Here is a 14835-nt window from a genome sequence, read left to right as displayed (position 1 = left end):
ATGAAAGATGGCCAAGGCGGCATATCATTCGTGGAACGCAGAAAGATCTCTTACAGAGATTGCGATGTTCTTGTTTTCAAAGCCTGCAGGGAGATGGAAGGGATTAATGTGACTATCTAGAAGCACAATTTAGAAAGCCTGTGATTCTTTCAGGCCCAATAGTGTCAGGGCCGCCAACTTCAGTATAAGAAAAGAAATGGGCAACGTGGCTGGATGGCTTTGAGGCCATAACTGTGATATTTTGTGCATTGGAAAGTGAAAGAATTTTTAAGAAGGATCAAGAATTGGTTTGGGGTCTAGAGCTAGCTATCGGGTTTACCATTTTCTCGCTACCCTAAAACCACCAATGGGTGTTGAAACAATTAGGTCTGCATTGCCAGACGGGTTTGAAGAGCAAAGGGTAAAGGGAAGAGGGCTTGTTCATGGGGGAGTGGGTTCAACAACAGTTGATCCTGAGGCACCCTTCTGTGGGGTGCTTTGTAAATGTGACACATTGCGGGTCAAACTCTTCAGCTGGAGGCCTGGTGAAGGAGTGTCAATTAGTGCTTCTGCCACACTTCTTGGAATACCATATCATTGCAAGGGAGATGGCTGAAGTTCTAAAATTAGGAGTTGATGTTGAAAATGGTGAAGAAGACAGGCTATTTACTGGGAGAGAGTGTGCAGGGCGGTGAGGGCAATGATGGATGATGATAGAAAATTAGTTTGATGTATAATTATAAACATATTATTTATTATGGAGGGTTATTAAAAGAGTTAAAATATAAACGAAAAGTTCTACTCAATAATCTTACGTCACACACCTGTTGAGAGAAAAAAAAATAAAAGAACTCTTCTACTCAACAGGTGTGTGGTGTAGGACTACTGAGTAGAATAACTCAACATAAATACTTTTTTATACTTGTAGGTTTATATATTAATTATTTTTTTAATGTTTTAATAGATAGGCTTATAAATATATTTTTTACTTTATGGCTGAGAGGTATGTTGAGTTGTCACTCATCCTAAACAGGTTCAATCTTCTGCACATTATAAGATAGAAAATCTCGAAAGTCGATGGGAAAGCCAGTATAACACTGTTGATTTCTATTCATGAAGCCAACTGCCAATGTTGGATTCAAATTTCAAAAATGGATTGCATATTTTCTTGGTGTGATAACCCAAAACTAGCTAGACTTTTTATCTATATTTTCGTTGCCTAAGTTTTTATTTCGTTAAGGGCCATGAATTAGACATAGAATGATTAAGACCTTCGGTCTCAGTATTAGGCAATCAAAGCCCAAAAGAAGGGTCACTTAAGCCCTTGGATTTTCGGCCAATTAGGTGGGCTTAAGCCCAAAAAGCCCCAAAGGACCATAGGTCACGCCCCACACCATGTGGCTTGTACCACTTTTTGCGCATGCATAGTCCATGAATCTGGATGTGATTGTAGGCTAAAGGGGAGAGAAACTTAGGGTTTTGGGAACCCAAAGGGCTTACATGTTTACCCTAGTGACAAGACATTGGACTTGCCACTTGTCACTCATGCATGAAGGCTTCTAGAAGGGAAATCATGAGATTAACCTAGGGGAGGCCAAGAGCCACTCGGCCAACACGCCTCACACTCACCAAGAACCCCATCACTCGCCACTTGTCAATTATAGATAGTTCCAAGAGATCTTGCATAGGGAAGTGATATATGGGAAGACTAAAGAGCTGTTTATTCCTAAGGTTTTCATGGGGAACACCAAGAGAGTTTCAGATCCCTAAGCCACGTGCCCAGTCAAGAGTATTTTCAGACTTTGTGCCATTTTTCATTCATGCATTGGTGAATGAAAGATTCTAGAAGAAGAAGTATCACACAAAAATTACCATTGTAACCCTAGGGTTTCGGCTACCACATCCAATCACTTGCCACATGTCATGTTTATGGTTTCTAAAAGGCATAGAGAAGTGGTTGAGTCACATAGAGAATAAGCATAGGAAGAAGAAATTTCTTACTTGGGGGAGAGTAAGGGTCACACATGGGGAAGGGGAAGAGACACCATGGGAAGAGGAAAGATCCTCATGAGGAAATGAGAGAAGGGGGTGGCACCTTGAAGGACTCCACATACCAATGCCACTTGGCATGCATGCAACACCCACTTTCTTGGGAAGATGAAGAGGCTTCGAGGAAAATTACACAATTGCACATGGGATTCATTGAACCTAGACGTTGGAGGGGAGCTTAGAGGGCATTAGGGTTTTGGCCAAGGGAAGAAAATGGAGAGTCACGCCACGTGTCCATTATGCATTGGCTCTTATTTGACCAATTGGCTTCAAGAAGGTAGTCTATATAAATACCTCATGCCATACGACCACCCTATTTTCTTCTTGTTTATTCTCGGATTCCTAAGGCATTCTCTCAACTCCATCTCTCTCTCTCTCACGCCACTTAGAGGATTCTCCAAGTCCAAATACTATTTTCCCACACTTTCCTTCCAACCAAGCAACGACCATACACTCAAGGGAAGGCGGAGAAATTCCACAGTAAGAACGTTACACTTGGATTCCTCTCTTCTCACAATCACACACGCCTATTCCAAGGTGTAGGAGAACTCAAAGTGAGTTTGAGTTTTCGTAGAACAAACTCACACACACGGTTTCAATGGGCTATTTCTTCTTTGAAACAACCTAAGGTTTCCAAGGGAGACCAAAAGTTTGAGGAACCAAATCCTCAAACCAATTGGCCATATCACTTGTACAAGTTCATGACCTAGCAAGGGCCGAGTAAACTCAAAGGTTTCATCTTTTAGAAACCTATGGACCGAATATTGGAAAGGGCCACTTTGAGCAAACTAACCAACCCTAGTTGTCCCTTGACACACACACACACGAATTATAGTTAAACCTTTGTTCTAACAAGTTGTATCGTCCATTATAGCTTGCTAGCTTTTTCTTTGAAGGACTTTTGTAAGTAAACCCTCAACCTATTTTCAATTAGCATATGGATATACTTGTGTGAATCTTTCATCTTGTTTGGTATTGTGTATGTTTGTTATTTAGTAACTTTGTGAATAAAGTTCTTGTTGTAAGTTGTACAAGAACATGCCATGATTACATGTTTCGGTTTGCATGATTATATACCATGATTTGAAGAGATTAGGGTTTCGGCTTGTTTGATGATTTGACATGCTTTCATGCTTCGGATTATGTGATTATCTTTTCCATGATCTATAATCCATTGTAGTTTGGTTTTAATCCATGATTAAAATGAATTTCACATGCTAATGAACCCTATAAGTTTCGGCCGAGCATGTTTGTGTATGTTTGGATTAAGTGTTTTGATGTTCCATGTGTAATATACTTTGGATTTTGTCCATGAATCATGCCATGCTCATATGTTACCATGTCATGATCCAATTGTGTTATGCCTTTTTTTGCGTATACGGCATTTCATACGTTACATGTCATGTGTAAGGAAAGCACGTCTTTAGTCTCATGTCATATGCATTTGGGTAAATGATATTTTTTTTAAAGTAAAGTACATGATCATAACCTCAAATGCTAGGACGAGGGAATGTTCTAGTAGAACTCCTCTATCTACTCTGGAGTGCTTAACAATAGAGTGATAATCTATGGGTCAACAAAGAACCGTCGGCGTACCTCGAATGGATCTTTCTAGAAAGGATACCTGAGCGAGGTAGCACCTAACGCTAGTGGGTGCCATGACTAAGAAAAATAACTCGACAAAGTACTATTGTGTTATAATGAATATGAATAAAACATATTCACCACAATGTACGGATCGTTGGTGATGCAGTAACTAGCAGGAACATGTGGTGCTTAGGGAAGTCGTGTTGTATCTTCCATGTGTTATAAGAACAAGACAATGAGCTCACATGATATGAATCACACGTTATAAGCTCTCGTGATATGATATGATATGAATGTTTAAAGATCAACACGAAAATAATGTAAAATATGTTTTTCCAAAAAGTCTAAAGATCTCTATTACATGTCTTTCGAAAAAGTTCAAGTGCATAAGTCAAGTTTTTGGTCACGTCATATGTCAAGTACATGTTCATACACGCATTCCATGATTGGCCATTTGTATACTTATGTTAATTGTTGTATGTTGTATGTTTACTTGCTGAGATTTTTTGAAATCTCATTGTGGTAGTTTTCACTACCATTCCCAACCCGGAATGATAGAAGCTGTGACATGTACCCAAGATCATGGACATGATAAAAGAGTTAATGGAAGATGAATTCACCGTAGAGGCCCGCTATGAATTTATGGTCGCTCTTTTGAAAGTCACGGCCCAAAGCCTTAGCAACCTTTTGCAAGCACTCAATAAGGATAGAGATGAAACCGAGACCAAAAGAGCCTCTACAATCAAGGACCATTTGGATTTTGTAACCGGATACCTAAATCAAGCAAAGAATTCCTCAGTAGAGGCTAAAGAAGTTGCCTCTAGTTTGGGACTTCTAGAACCCGAGCCCCTGAGGACTAGGTGTATTTTCTTGGGTCTCACTAGCGAAGGGACCTTAGTGCTAGTGAAGTTCCTTGTCTCATGATTTAAGGTCTTTTATGATTGGTCCCTTTATTTTGAGAAAAAGTTGTTAGTACTTATGTTTTGGGAGACAATGAACATATATATTATCTGGTACTTTTGAAAAACATGTTATGTTAAGGCAATGTTTGAGTTATGTTTAGTTTTATGGTACCATGTGCCAAGGCAATTTGTCAGAACCCCTAGGAAAGTAGCCCCAGGCCACGCCTCGACACTAGCCTTGACATGCCAAGATAGCTCCACAGCCATACCATGGCCCATGCCTTGATAAGCATGAGGTGTCCAACGGGGCTACTGGACGCGTGCTACCCAGCATGCGCATGCCTAGCAAAGTTAGTGACCGCGCATGGCCCAGTGTGTGGCCTAGCATGCGCACCCTTTGTGCACACCCATGCGCGTGCCCCAGCAGCAGCCCGGCGAGGTTAGTGGCATGCCATCCAGCGCACAGCACCAGCCCGTGCCTTACAGCATCAACGTCCAGCCACCTGCCTGGGCCATGTGAAGTCAACGCCCAAGCCACCTACCTGGGCCATGCAACATCAGCGCACGGCACCAGGCTATGCCCACCAACAGGCCCATGCATGACACCATGCCATGCCCATCAGCAAGCCATACACAACACCATGTCGTGCCCACCAGCAGGCCCACGCATGGCACCATGCCATGCCATGCCCATCAGCAGGCCATGCACAGCACCATGCCATGCCCCAATGACCATGAGCCAGACTAGCCCAACCGTGGGCCATGAACCACACTAGCCCATCCATGGGCCATTACATGCCACGGGCCAGCATGGCCATTGCAAGATTATTTTATTGCTTTCATTTATTTTTATTTAATTGTTTTCCAATGAAACTTTTCCACTTTGTAATCTCTATAAATAGAATCCTTAGTCATTTCATTTACATCTTTTGACAATTTTCCTAGAGGACGACTATTGTTCTTGAGATTATATTTTTGGTGCTTTTACACTTGGGTTCTTTTGAGTGCAATTCATGAATCTCTAAAGACAGGATCACACCTTACAATTCGTGAATATGTGTGATTCATTTTATCAATATATGAGGTTTCTTTTCAAATTTGTGCAACTCGTGAATCGAAGTTGATTTGTTTATTTTTGTGTTCATTCAAAGTTGTTGAGTGTTCATATATTTTTCATTGTGTTCATACACTTTCTTGCATCATTCCCACCTCCCAAACACTTCCATACGCCTACCATATTGCTTTCCATAATTACCACATTTGGCTATACACTTAAATCTCCTTCTTCCATCCTTCAATCACTATAGCTGAAACCCTGCTTGCCATATTAGGATTCCTAGACTTTAGGAATCCTTATTGCCGTCCAATCCCCACTTGACCTAGTCGAAAGTCCACTTTCCAAATAGGGTTTCCTAAACCTTAGGAACCCTAGTTGACATCCACATCCCTACCCCTTAATCATTGGTGATTGGTCATACTTACCATATTGAGATCCCTTAATTCTAGGAATCATCCTAGAATCTCTCATTCATCCAATCAATCTATTCCATCTTGCCATAGCCAGAATCCATCATCTTCTAAATTACCTCCAATAATTTAGGAACCATTCTTCCATCCAAACCCTAATTGCATCACAAGTCGCCAACTTCAGGAACATTCATCTTAATCGTGCCTCATTACTCAAGTGCTTGAGTTCATCACTTAGATCACCCTTTTCATCACCATCATACATCATACCATCGCTAAACACCAAACCTCTATTAACCTAGGGTCCCATCATTGCCATGTTTTGATCAAGGCCAAGCAATAAGGCTAGCCATTTCAATCAACACAAGGAGAACCAAGAAGAGAAGGACATAGTGTTTAGGGACTAGACCGAGGCCCCTAACACAATTCTTTAGGCATTGCCTAGTTTTATACGAACTTTACATGTTTCGCTGCGTTATTTATTACATACTGCTTGTATACATTGGTGCATTGCATGTTTGCATTTGGTATATATGTAGCCTTGTGTTGCATGTCTAGCATTTTAATCACCAACCAATTTCAAGCTAGGGGTTGAGGACGCCACAATTGGTCAAACTTTCACTATCCACTCTGTTTAATTCTTAATTGTAGACTCCAAGGATCATCTGGAATTAGTGTGGTTTGACCATCTAAATGAGGTGTTAATTCATAGAATCAGTTTCAACAAACTCCAATTATAAATAGTTAATTCATAGAATCAGTTTCAACAAACTCCAATTATAAATAGTTAAGAAAATAAAAAGATACTTTATTACCCATAGTAATGCTTACAACATCTCATTGATTACAATATTCTGAATATAATCAGGAATTTCCTCTAAATCATATAAATCTTCAGCAAGATTAAGAGCATCTTTGGCTAGTACATGAGCAGTTCGTAAGGTCTTAAAGTATACATAATTTTGTGCAGTTCTTTTAAAAAAATAATTTTTTTTAAATATTGTACAAAATTCATATATCCTAAAATTAAATCAACGTTATCGTTATCCATGCAACAACTTCTTCATTCTTTAGAGTGACGTGGCTTTGGATCAATCCATTATCAAGGGATACACGAAACAAATTCTCTCTCAAAATTGATAGTGTACTGTGTACGTTCACTTTCCTCTTCATTATCAGGGCGAAAGTTTTGCATTTAACTTTTTTTTTTCTATTTTTCATACTGTATTTTATTTTATATATAATTTGCATCCTCAATCTCTTTTTTATTGTAATTTGTAAAAGAACGACCAATACATATTAATTTTATAATCAAACGATATATATATATATATATATTAAATTTTTACTTTATAAAGTCTGGTACGTAATATATTATTTATTATGAGATTTATTATAATAATAATAAATTAAAATAATATTTATTAGTTAAGATGAAAATCTATGCATTCTCTATGTCATCAATGTGCTTGTGCTTTAAACTGTTATATTATAAGTTTATAAATAATTTTTTTCAAACGTATAAAAGATTTACGGGAAGGGAGGATTAAAAAAAAAAAGGTTATATCTGTTGTAAAACTAAAGAAAAGTAGCAAGATAGTTGAAAGACCACAATATCTAAAATTAGTTCTTCAAGAACTAAATATTATTTCTCTCAACTTTCTTGTTTTGAGTCTACTACAAATTCTCCTCAAGATACTCTTTTTATAGGCATGGAGGATACATGATATTAAATGTATTATCGATGTGTTTCATCATCATCACCTCATGATCACCTGCAACCAAAGAGTAAAACGGCTTGGAGGTTTGAGGGAACGCCTCTGATGCCTAAGTCAGTGACTGGGATCACTATTTAATACCAATAAATCATATAATCGTTACAGACCTAGATTCTTCTCTTATATAGAGTCTTTGAACCGCACTGTTGTTAAATTATAATGGATATATCTGTTATTCAAATTCAAACCAAGAGATGAGGGTTTATCTCTTTAGTAAATTTGAATGATAACCGTTTGGATTCATGCCACCGTTGGATAGTTTTCCAGTCGGTAGTGGCTGTGGGCTGGGTCCTCTTGATACCGAGCTGGGCCCTAGGTAGTGAAGCAGGTTTAGGGCTTCGAGTAAAGGCCCAGGCCCGTATGGAATTTAACCGGTCAGAATGTCCTCTCCAATTACCCCCACGAAGTATCTTTACGTGTGGCGTGATGAGACTTGAATTCATACCTTGTTTAGCTTTTCGAGGTGCCTGTCAAGATGCCGTTTCGCATTCATACCTTGTGTACTTCAACCATCAACTCAACTCAAATCTTATTTAAAGCTCCTTGGGGTCTCATTTTCCCTCCTCTCTTGAAATCTTGCTCTTTCGCATTTCTTGCTAACTTCTTGGGTTCTTGCTTTCCGTCTGGTTAGTCTTTCCTTTTCTTCGTGATTTCTCTTCTTCCTTCATGTCTTCTTCTTCAAAGGTAAAGCTGTGGTTTCTGCTCACAGCCCTTTACCACCTCGTGATTCCTCTCCTCGAGTCGTCGTTGCTCCTCCGGCGTCTATATTCGTGGGTTCTTGATGGTCTTCAAATGTTTCTTCTCGCAAACTAGAGAATGCCTGAAATAATTTCAATATTCTCGATTTTGTTGGTTTGAAGGTACCCACTCCAAACCAGAAAGCTGTTGATGTGAAAGGTATGGTCATTGCCCTTTATCTTGCTATGTTTACTATGGGGCTTCAATTACCCTTCGTGCGACCAGTCCTAGAGAATTTACTATGGGGCTTCGTTTACTATGGGTTCTTGATGGTCCTAGGGCTCGCCTCTGCTCAATTGGTGCCCAATGCCTGGAGAATTTTGATGGCTTGTTGTGTTTTATGGCCAAGGATACTGGAACATATGGGCGATGAGTACCCTGACCTAACAACTCGTGAATTTTTGTCCCTACATGGGTTTAGGCATTTGGAGGGGAACATTTGTAGTTTTAGATCCCATATTAAACTGGTTGAATTTGAGCGCAAGTATTCTCATGCGAAAGATTGGGGGAACAAATTTTTCTTGCTCTCTGGCTCGAGTTAGGAATTTCCTACTGATGAAGCTCCTAGTCAGGAATTTCCTATTAGGCTTGTTGGTCTCCTGTTCCCGATGGGGATGACTTTGAGGTTCTTCTTTCCCCAGGTGAGGAGGCCCGTGTGAAGTTAGTAGAGGCTTGGGCCCATGCTCATTCCAAGTTATGCTTTTCAGATGTGCTTTTGACCCTTAGTAATATTGAGAAGTTTCTGATGGTTCCTAGTCAGGCCCACATATCAAGACGTGAGTTTTTGGGTGCCCCCTCACCGGCAGGTGATTTAAAAAGGAAAAATCGCCCTAGTGTAGATGGGCAAAAGAAGAGAAAACTTGAGAGGGCTCGTATTTCACCTCGTTCAGATGAGTCTATCTCATCGAAGCATGACTCCTTGCCTCCTCCCACGTTGAGTAGGGATATTAAGTTGGCTCCTCCTCGGGAGAAACCGAGTGAAATAGCATCCCAGGTGGGTGGAAGTATTAAATTGGCTACTCCTTAGGAGGGACCGAGCAAATGGCCTCCCAGGCGAGTGGGAGCATCAAGTTGGTGGCTCCTCAGGAGGAATCGAGTAAATTTGCCACCTGTGTGGCTTCACCAGTCTTTTCCTTGGGTGATGTGATGGCTTTAGCCGAGGAGGACCTTGAGGCCATAATTGCGGTGGAGGTTGTTGCCGAAGCTATTGCTTAGCCTTTCGGGGAGGATTTACCTGTCGATGACTTGGAACATAAAGGTGACGACATCCCTTTGGGGGACTATAATGTTGTCCTTTTGGATCCCAACCTACTTACAGTGCCTTCATCTACGCCGCTAACTTCCAATCCTTCGAGGCTCCTCCACTTACATTGCCTTTATCCTTGCCTGTCACTGCTCAGTCCTTTGATGTTCTCGCGAAATCTCCACGGGTGGAACATGTCAAGGAAACAACAACAGTTTCTGGTTCACCCTTTGCCTCGACAATTTCTGGCGGAGTTACTCTTGATTTGCCTTTTGTGTTTCCAGCACTTTCTCTCGCTAGTGGGAGTAAGGTTTTGATTCCTTCTCCACCATTTAGCATTTCTCCTAGAGGAGAAGGTGAACCATCCCTGATTGCCCCCAAGGAGAACCTTCAAATTAACTAGGCATCTCCTCGTCGGGATAAAGCTGAAGTGTGTTTAGGTTCTCATGTTGATGCACCTGTCAGCACTCTTTCTTCTGTTCCTCTTAGACAGATCGAGGAAGCTTCTCCTCGGGGCCTTTTTGCTAACACCTATTTCCAAGCCTTCAATCCGAGAGGTTCTTCTAGTTCTAATCCATCAAGCTCTTTGTCGTCACCACGTGCTCGCCGTGCAGAAGCTTTCAATGCTGCTGTTAAACATCTCAGAGATATTTTTGCACTGGTAATTTCTTTGTACCCAATTTTCCTTTTTGCATACTTTGATCATCAGTTCTAAAAAGACTTTGTTTTGGGGGGTTGATCTCATTGCCACTGACTTGATGGAAGATAGGTTACAACTAGAAAAGGCAAGGGATTAGATGGCCAATGAGTTAACCCGACCGGAAGCTCGTTCCAGCACGGTTGATGGCGAACTGGCTGCCCTCCATGCCCAAGTTAATTAACTTCGGGAAGGGTTGGCAAGTTCTACTAAGGATGTCGATCATTATCGTCAAGAAGTGACAATGATCGGGAAGGAGCGAGATGACCTTGCCATCCTCCTAAACCAGGTGAAGACGACTGAATTGGAGCGAGATGACTTTGATGCTCGCCTTTGCTAGGCTGAGGTGGCTGTGTAGGACCAGGATGATTTGGCTCCTCTCCTACGCCAAGTAGAAGTGGCTGTGCTAGAGCAGGATGACTTGGCTGCCCAAGTGGAGGCCTTTAACAAAGAAAAAGATGAACTGGTCACTCAGGTAGAGCTCGCTTTGAAAAAGTGAGATGACTTGGTTGCTAGCTATGATCAGGCAAAGGCAAAGCTTGAAGAAGTAAAGATGACCAAGTCTAACTATGCCTCTCGCTTGGTTTCCCTCGAAGTCGAGCGGCAAGAACTAATCATAAAGTTAGGTGTAGCGGAACGTGTGAAAGCTGAGGCTGAGAAGACTATGATTGAGGTGAAGAGCCACCCTCAAAGATAGTGGCAATGAGTACCTTCAACTTAATGAAGTTGTTGAGTCTACCAAAAAGAAAATTTCTATCTTAGAGAAAAATGTATCGGAGCTTAAACTTGCTTTGGAAAATTCTCAACATGACCTTAATCGGGTTCTTCCTCAACTGGCAGCTGCTCCCAAAGTTCAGTCGCGAGCCTGGGGTATAGGCTTTAAACTTGGTGTCAAGTAGCTCCATGAGCTTCTCCTTCTTGAATTGGAGACAAACTTGCATACTTTAGACTGGAAATCTATTCGAGCTAGTGAGGTTGCTTTTCATGTTTGTGACTCCATTGGTTGAGTTGAGATGCCGGATGCTTTTCCTCGTCCATCCTAAGACTTGTATATCTTCATGGATTTGTAACTCGTAAGGGAACAGTTTAGACTTTTCAAATGCTTTGTACACAATAGAACTTTGTTTTCTGGATAGTTATGCAGTTTTTATTATTTCCTGGTAATCATAACAATCTATTCACACCTTAACTTTTAACTGCCTTGGTCTGGGTGTAGAAAAAACAGAAGAGCTATTTATCTCTGGGCTGTGTATACTACTCTCAGTGCTCAATGTAACTCTAACCAACCTATTTGAATTGCCTCTCACCCATGACATGAAACATCAGTCCATAGCATAAGTAAGGTTCAAGTGACTGAGTAGTAAGTGAAAATTCAAATGTGTAATCAGAGATAAGATAGTGAAAAAAACATTTGAGATAAAAATAAAAATAAAAATAACAAGTCTAAATTTACGTCAAGCAACTGTCCCTAGCAACGACGCCAAAAACTTGATTCACTAAAAAATGAGCAGCACAAAGGTTGTCCCAAGTGCAGGAGGATGTTGCGTAATAATTAGGAATAAATTCCTAGATCGTCTCCTCAGGAAAAATTACTTAAAATCAAACTCGTTTAAAATGGTGAAAATATTCACAAAGAGAAAATAAAAATGGCGGTATGTGCAATGAATGGGAAAGTGTAATAGGAATGAAAAATGCACTAGTCATGGACTAGATTCATATTTTTAAATTTTTTTTAAGTGCCGAAATGAAATGTAAGAGACTAATAAATTGAAATTAATAATCAAGGAATCAACTAAACTAAACAATCTCAATTAATCAGAAAATTAATTAATAAAACTGAAATTAATTAAGTCCTAATTAACCTAATATGCAATGGAACTAAAAGACTAACAAAATTAAACTTCGAACTAAGTTAGATTAGAAAATAATTAATGCAATATGAGCTGAAAATTGAAAAGTCCCAAAATTAAAATTATAGGGTTCATCCTTGCATTTAAATCATAAACTCTCAAAATCAATCCATAACAATTGTAATGTATATTTAATGGAAGCTTAAAGAAGCGAGAAAAATAAATAACACTAAGTAAATAAACAGCAAATAAAATGCCCAAAGAGCTAAGCCAAATATCTAAAAAATACATCATAAACTTTAAATTAAAATTAAATAAATAATAGAGAGTGAAGAGCAAGCCAAATAAATGAAGATGAAGGTGGTAAGCAGTGGAGGATGCTGGCTGGGCTGCGGCAGTTGGACCCCTGGAGGAGTTCTTCAAAGTGCAGCACTGTATGCATCTCTTTTTCCAAACGAAAAAGTCCCAATGAATAATAATCTCCACACTTTTCGTCCTTTTTTTTAACTAGCCGTTCAAAACGAAAAAGAAAGACTAAATTTTCTCTCTTGTTCGCGTCGTCCAAAACTCCACACGAAAACTTGTTTTTTTTCAAAATGCCCTAGCATCTCGCTCCGTTGCGTGTGTGCATGGGTTTCTTTTTTTTTTTTTTTCCTTTTCCGTGTGAGTTATTAGCATGCAATTTTTAGAAGCTTTTCTTTTGCCTCTTGCCTTTTCCACCTAGCCTTTTCTTCTTTTCGTGCCTTTTTGACTTTTTTCTTTTGCATTTCTTGGGTTGAAAAGAAAAATAAATAAAACAAAATAGAAATCAGAAAAAAATAAAATAAAATAAAATAAAATAATAGAATATCAAAAATGTGTTGTGCATGTGAAGAAATATTTTCCAATTAAATCACAAGTTATAAAATTAAGCATTAACTATGCTATAAATCAATTTAAATCACAACTCGGATTTATGCATTTTAACCATTTTTTCATCGAAAACAAATAATAATGTAATGAAATAATTTAAATATATGGGTTCTAGATGTATAAAATATGTAATAATTCAGCTCAATCATTAGGCTAGTAGGAGAGTTTCTCGACCACATCACCCTTGGCGAGAAGGTGTTAACGGGAGATCTCTCGACAGTTTTACATTTAGGTGTTTGGTTAGTGGCAGAGTTCCTTGACCACGTCACCCTTGGCGAGAAGGTGTTAATGGGAGATCCCTCGACCTTTTTACCTTTAAGTATTAGGCTAGTGGGAGAATTCCTCGACCACGTCACTCTTGGCGAGAAGGTGTTAACGGGAGATATCTTGACCATTTTACCTTCAGGTCTTAGGCTAGTAGGAGAGTTCCTCGACCACGTCACCCTTGGCGAGAAGGTGTTAGAGGGAGATCACTTGACCGTTTTACCTTTAGGTGTTAGGCTAGTGGGAGAGTTCCTCGACCACATCACCCTTGGCGAAAAGGTGTTAACAGGAGATCCCTCGACCGTTTTACCTTTAGGTGTTAGGCTAGTGGGAGAGTTCCTTGACTACATCACCCTTGGCAAAAAGGTATTAATAGGAGATCCCTCGACCTTTTTACCTTTACGTGTTAGGCTAGTGGGAGAGTTCCTAGACCGCGTCATCCTTGGCGAGAAGGTGTTAACAAGAGATCCCTCGACCGTTTTACCTTTAAGTATTAGGCTAATAGGAGAGTTCCTCAACCATGTCATTGTTGGCAATAAGGTGTTAACGGGAGATCCATCGACCGTTTTACCTTTTAGTATTTGGGTTAGTGGGAGAGTTCCTCGACCACGTTAATTAAAGTTGTTGCAAAAAGTTAAGGACAAAGAAGGAAACATGCGCAGGCATTTATTATTGAAAATGAAATCAACAAGTAAATCAATGAATTAACAAATTGGAAAATTTACATATCTCTTCCTTAGACGTAGTATTTCCGTAGGTGTTCTGTATTCCATGATTGTGGCCGCGGCATCCTTGAGATGGTAAGCGCCCAGTTTGTGACTTGCCACTACCACATAAGCGCCCTCCCTCCCATCATGGGCCCAACTTTCCTTTTTCTCCTATGGTGACACCGGTCTCCTTCAATACCAATTCGCCAATTTCGAAAGATTTGGGCCTGACTCTTTTGTTGAAATATTGTTCTACCTTCCTTTTAGAAGCTACAACTCTGGCCTTTGCATCCTTCCTTATTTCCTCCAATAAATCTAGGTTTTCTTCTAACCTTGCCGCATTTGTTTCTAGGGTAAAGCTTTCTCTTCTGTAGCTTGGTAACCCCACCTCTACTGATACCATGGTCTCACTTTCATACGCCAGGGTGAAAGGTGTTTCAGCTGTTAAGGTTTTCGGTGTTTTCCTGTAAGCCCATAAAATCTCTAGGAGCTCGTCAGCCCATAATCCCTTTCTATCACCCATCTTCTTTTTCAATATCCCAACAATGGTTTTGTTGGTTCCTTCAACCTGCCGTTTGCCTAAGGGTGGCCTGGGGAAGAGTATTTGACTTTGATTCCTAACTCTGCAGACCATTGGCGATAGTGTTCAGAATCAAACTGTC

At 40.0% G+C, this 14835-nt stretch overlaps 1 pseudogene; it reads left to right on the top strand.

The window, feature by feature from the left end:
• Positions 1-709, top strand: LOC108983150 (annotated as a pseudogene).
• Positions 710-14835: the final 14126 nt, after the last annotated feature.

Source organism: Juglans regia, chromosome 7 (assembly GCF_001411555.2).
Source record: "Juglans regia cultivar Chandler chromosome 7, Walnut 2.0, whole genome shotgun sequence".
In the NCBI taxonomy this organism is placed as follows: Eukaryota; Viridiplantae; Streptophyta; class Magnoliopsida; order Fagales; family Juglandaceae; genus Juglans; species Juglans regia.
The sequence above is the reverse complement of the archived record's forward strand: the minus strand, read 5'-3'. Positions and strand labels throughout refer to the sequence as shown.